Source organism: Arvicanthis niloticus, chromosome 10, assembly GCF_011762505.2.
Source record: "Arvicanthis niloticus isolate mArvNil1 chromosome 10, mArvNil1.pat.X, whole genome shotgun sequence".
NCBI classification, from domain to species: domain Eukaryota; kingdom Metazoa; phylum Chordata; class Mammalia; order Rodentia; family Muridae; genus Arvicanthis; species Arvicanthis niloticus.
In genome coordinates, this window is record NC_047667.1 from 21,308,431 (window position 1) to 21,313,743 (window position 5,313).

At 48.3% G+C, this 5,313-nt stretch overlaps 1 long non-coding RNA gene across 4 annotated transcripts; it reads left to right on the forward strand.

Annotated features, from left to right (window-relative positions):
* Positions 1-458: 458 nt before the first annotated feature.
* LOC143443788 (uncharacterized) lies at positions 459-3,586 on the forward strand. 4 transcript variants are annotated; one of them, XR_013113078.1, is made up of 5 exons: positions 459-628; positions 949-1,016; positions 1,586-1,720; positions 1,905-2,051; positions 2,531-3,586. It is a non-coding gene; the product is annotated as an uncharacterized LOC143443788 (long non-coding RNA). The 4 variants fall into 4 exon arrangements; XR_013113075.1 differs by lacking the exon at positions 459-628 and having other exon boundaries at positions 644-1,016; XR_013113077.1 differs by lacking the exon at positions 459-628 and having other exon boundaries at positions 644-1,016; positions 1,916-2,051.
* The last annotated feature ends 1,727 nt before the right edge of the window (positions 3,587-5,313 follow it).

A 5,313-nucleotide genomic window follows, 5' to 3' on the forward strand; every position in this document is an offset into this window, starting at 1 on the left:
ATGGGAAAAGAAAACAGGTGTGGGCGATGGTGCACACCTATAACCCAGGCACTTGGGATTGAAGGGTAGGAGGTAGGACTGAGTGCAAGGCTACCATCGACTATAGAGTCAATTCCAAGTCAGCTTGGACTATTTCAGACACTGTTTCAAAAGAAAAAATAAAAAAGCAAGCATGTAAGTGTGCAGAAGGCAGGATGGGAGGCTGCGCAAGCTCACGGTGAGTACCCCTGCATCTTCCAGATAAGAGAGATGTCAGAAGGGACCCTAGTGAGCAATAGGCTGCAGGAAGCCAGGCAGTGGAAGAACAACAGCATCTGTAGAACAGATCTGTGGAGTCCCTGGAAATTCCAGCCAGTGAGGCAGAGTCCAGAGGAGAGAGCAGAGCTGGGGGGGGGGGAGGGGGTTGGGGGGTGGAGGTGAGGGGTCAACTGAGTTGGGGGACAAGATTAGCTTGGGGAACCATTTCTTGAATTGTTTGTTGTTTTTATCTTTGAGACAATGTCTCACTAACGGAGGAGCCTTAGCTGGTTGCAAATGCACAGCTATTCTTCTGCCTCGGCCTCCTGAGTGCTTGGGATTACAGGCACCTGCCACCATGACCAGCAATTGTTTGGATTTTGTTCTAAAGGTAACCAGCCACCTGGTAGATATGATTGTTCTTGTTTATATACTTGTTTTTCTGCTGTTGGATTTCAGAAACTTGGGAACCCCAGGCCCCAACCTTTAGTTAGCCTGTTAGGCCCTCAGGCCATATCAAAACCTTGTTCTCCTGCCAGACAGCTGTGTTGCCAGGAGCTGGCCCTCAATGGGGGAGCGGGAGAGAGCTGAAGGGTAAAAGAGAGTGCGAACCGAGCTGGTCTACCAGCAGACTCCTTCTGGAAAGCAGTCTCGCAGTGTCCAGAGGAGCCTTTGTGTCTCCTCCAGAGAATGTGTCCCTTCCCCTTGTAGCAGAGGAAGAGCCCGCAGCGGAATCTCCAGAGGTGGCAGGAGACAGGCGCTTCAGAGTGAAGTCACAGGTTGGGCTCCTGAGCTGATCCAGGCACACAGCCTTGAAGGGGGAGGGGTGTGTGTGAGCAGGACAGGGGAAGGGGAGGGACCGGAGGAGAGGAAAGGGTAGGAAAAGTGGAAAGGGGAAAGAGGAAGGAAGGGGAAGAGGAATGGGGGGAGGAGGAACAGAAGGAAGAGAAGGAGAGAGAGGAGGTGGAAGGGGAGGTGCCGGAGGAACAGACATGGCCGGAAGGGGAGATGGAAGCGAAGAGGAGGGAAAGGAAGAAGGGCAGGCAAGGGTGGGAGAGAAGAAAGGGCGGAGGGGAGGGAGAGAGTCGAGGAAGGGCCTTAGGGCTGACAACCACAGGGGAATATTGATGAGCTTTCTGGCAAGAAGTGACAGAGCTAGTCGGGGTAGTGTAATGAAGACAGATGATCCCGGGCCAGCCCTGCCAGCTCCCCGGGGCGGGGAGAGTCACAACTTAGGGTAGGGTGGGTGGGGAGGGCTTGCCAAGCCCCTGTCCTGTCCTTGCCACGGGCACGGCAGCTCACCAGCTGCCCCAGCTTCAGACTGCTACCCTGCTCTCTCCCCACCCAGCCTCCCTCTCCTCTGCATCCCCCTTCCCCAGGATGAGACAGCCTCTCTACCTCACCTCACCTCACAGCTTCCAGACAATTCCAGAACAGCCTGCTGCTTTTCCTCTGAGGGACCCTAAGTGCTGCCTATTCTCTGGTGAGCAGCCAATTCTCACACCTCTCAGCAGTGTATTGACTGTCCCTGGGTGGTGACACTCGCCCACAGACTGTAAACACGGAGCAAAGAGCCTGGAATTTAATTTTTCCCTTATTCATTTACCCTTTGTGGTTTTATGTTTTCCTCTTCTTTTCTAACTTTTTTTTTTTTTTTTTTGGTTGAGGTCTCTTGTAGCCAGGTTTGACCACAATCTCTTGAAGTCCAGGTTGACGCTGAATTTCTGAACTTCCTGCTTCCAGTTCCTAAGTGCTGGGATTGTAGGCGTGGACTGCCAAGCATAGCATATGATGCAGGGTTTTGTGCACATTAGGTAAGCACTCTACAAATTAAAAGATACATCCCCAGCACTTTCCTTGCTTTCTTTTTTTTAAAAAATTTAAATATTTTGTTTTATAGACAGTGCTTGATACATAGCTATAGCTGGCTTGAATTTTTAAAAAAGATTTATTTATTTATTTATTTTATGTACATGAATACACTATTGCTCTCTGTAGGCATCAGACCCCATTACAGATGGTTGTGAGCCATGTGGTTGCTGGGAATATGAACTCAGGACCTCTAGAAGAGCAGTCAGTGCTCTTAACCACTGAGCCATCTCTCCAGCCCACTGGCTTGGATCTTGCAGTGTAGATTATGCTGGTCATAATCTTGCAGTGATCCTCCTGTCTCTGCCTCCCAAGTACTGGCATTACAAATGTGCCTCAGTGTCCTAGTCTTGTCTGTCTTTTGCTTTAAAGGTTTTTTGTTTGTTTGTTTGTTTGTTTATGTGTATGAGTGCTTTGTCTGCAGGTATGGATGCCTATCACATGCATGCAGTACCTACAGAAGCCAGAAGAGGACACAAGATCCATGGATTTAGAGACTAATGAGTCGGTGTGTGGGTGCTGGGAACGCCAAGTTCCTGTTAGAAGTCCCACTAAGAACAGCAAATGCTCTCAATGGCTGAGTCAGCTCCCCAGGGTCCCCTTCCTTCTATTAACTGTGGCACAAATACTCCCTAATATAAAATGTACTGTAAATAGCACCGAGTACATTTATAGTGCTTAGTATCCTGAGTGGTCCTGAAAGGCCCAAGCATCAAAGGCTTGATTGAAATGGAGCATGGAGGCACAGAAAACTTTTTTATGTATATGAATACACTGTAGCTGTCTTCAGACATACCAGAAGAGGGCATGGGATTCCACCCCATTACAGATGGTTGTGAGCCACCATGTGGTTGCTGGGAATTGAATTCAGGACCTTTGGGAGAGCAGTCAGTGCTCCTAACTACTGAGCCAACTTTCCAGCCCCACCCCCTAGCCCCCAAAAGAAAATTCCAGAGTGGTACCAGATGGTATGACCTACTGCGAGATCTTTGAGTCATGGGGCTTTTCCATGAGGGGGACTGTGGCACCTCAAGTGTTTCTTCTCTTCCTTTTCTTCCTCTTCCTCCTCCTTCTCCTCCTTCTTTTGACCCCTACCCCGACATGTTACCATATTAGTTATTCTTCACAGGCCCAAAGCAGCAGGGCCCACAGGCAAGTTCCTTCAGGGACTTGTTATACTGAGTGAGGGAGAACTGACTGACAGGACACCACCATGCATTACCACCAATGTGTATGCTTAACTGCTCATGTCTAGCTTCCTGTGTTTAATGATATATTAAAAGTTCACCTTTGTTTTAAACATGTCAAAACATTATTTTTTTTTTTTGGTCTGTCTGAAAAATATTTCACTGTAGGATTATGCTATATTTTGCTACCTATGGCGTCTATTGGTGGGAAATTGGGTTGTTTCTGCACAGTCAGTTTTGAAACATAAACCCAAACACTGAAATTCCTGTATTTATGTGGCCATGGGTAGCCATGTACCATGAACAGCTTTGAGGCTTAACAATCATTCTTATCACAGAACTTAGTAAGGCATGTCTTTAATCCCAGCACTTGGAAGGCATAAGCAGGCGAACTCTGTGAGTTCGAGGGCAGCCTGATCTACAAGGTGAGTTCCAGGACAGCCAGAGTTACATAGTGAACTTTGTCTTGAGACAGAGTCACACTATGTAGCACTCCTGGTTTGGAATGCACTGTAGACACTAGGCTGTGCTTAAGCTAGTGGCCGCTCCTCTTGCTTCTGGACCCCAAAGTCTCTGGGATCACAAGCCTGGCTCAGTCTTGACACCCATTAACAGAACCATACAAACATCTTTAAATCAATGGTATTCTTTAGAGCAAAAATAGGAAATAAACTGTAGTTCACCAACTGGGAAGTGCCTCTCACTCTCTGGACTCCCCTCTCATTTGCTATGAAATTTGGGATCAACGTACAAAAAAGTATTCAAAAGCCAAAGACAGCTGAGCCGATATCTACTGCTTTGCCTTCTGAAAAATGTTATCCCTTTATGTGTATGGGTGTTTGCCTATGTATGTGTACCATGTATGTGCAGTGTCCAAAAAGGACAGAAGTATCAGATCCTCTGAGCCTGGAATTAAAAATGGTTGTGAGCCACCATGTGAGTTCTGAGAATCAAACCCCATGTCTCTGGAAGAATATCCAGTGGTCTTAGCCACGGAGCTGTCTCTTCAGTCCCTCATCTTATCGGCTTTATCACACATTGATTTTCAAGCTTTAATACCTTTGAAATAATTGTCGTGCAGCTTGGAAATGCTCGTTGCTTTCTCAGTGGTTTGATTGTGCTTATCACAATCATGGTTCTAGGTAAGTGTGACATGCTAGGTGCAGGTCAAGAAAACAAAAACAGACGAAGCCGACAGCCTGAGAAAGCATCGTCCCTGTGGTCCCTGTGGGAGCGAGTACATGAGTCAGCCTGTCTTCTGGTCTGTGAACTCCCAGCTGAATGAGCTGCGTGAGATGGAAATACTGACTTACTCTAGCTGACATGATGTCAACCTCATTTTCAAAGCCAAGCGGGCACAGCTCTCAGGCACCAGTGTTTCTAAAGCACACGTCTGCCTTGGCTGCCTGCCACGGCAGAGCAGTGATTCCGTGAGAAATGTGTGTGAGCAGACTTGTGAGCTGAGACTCTCACTGGAAAGGCCAGGACGACTTCTCGGTCCTCTGCCCCGCCCTCCCAGCCTTCTCCCACCCCGAGAAGCAACGTACAAACGTGGAATACTTTTTGCCTTCATTAAAATGGGCCAGATATTGTAATTACTTCCCGGGGAGCAAAGGGCTTTGCAGAAGGGAGGAAGGGATGTGGTTGAAAGTCAGCACCACATGCAGAATTCATGAGTAGGGCTAACTGGGCTCCACTCAGAAGCTGATCTTAGCTGCTTGGGGGAAGAATACCTGAGCCTGACTGTCCTGGCCCTGCTCAAACCTCGACTCCTTCCAGAGCCTTCCATGGGGCCAGGGAGCCTCTAAATTTAAGAGTCTGGACACTATGGCAGACCAACAGTCAAGCCTTAGTTAGCCCCTCGAGGCTCCTGGTGTCATCTTTTTGTCTGTAGCCAGCCAGAGACACACCGATGTATAAAGGTACAAGGAACAGGTTGGGGGAAAGGTCAGAAAACGGAATGGCTCTCTCCGTGTCCCCCAGGCCACCCACACAGGCTGCCATTTTGCCTGCCTTGGCA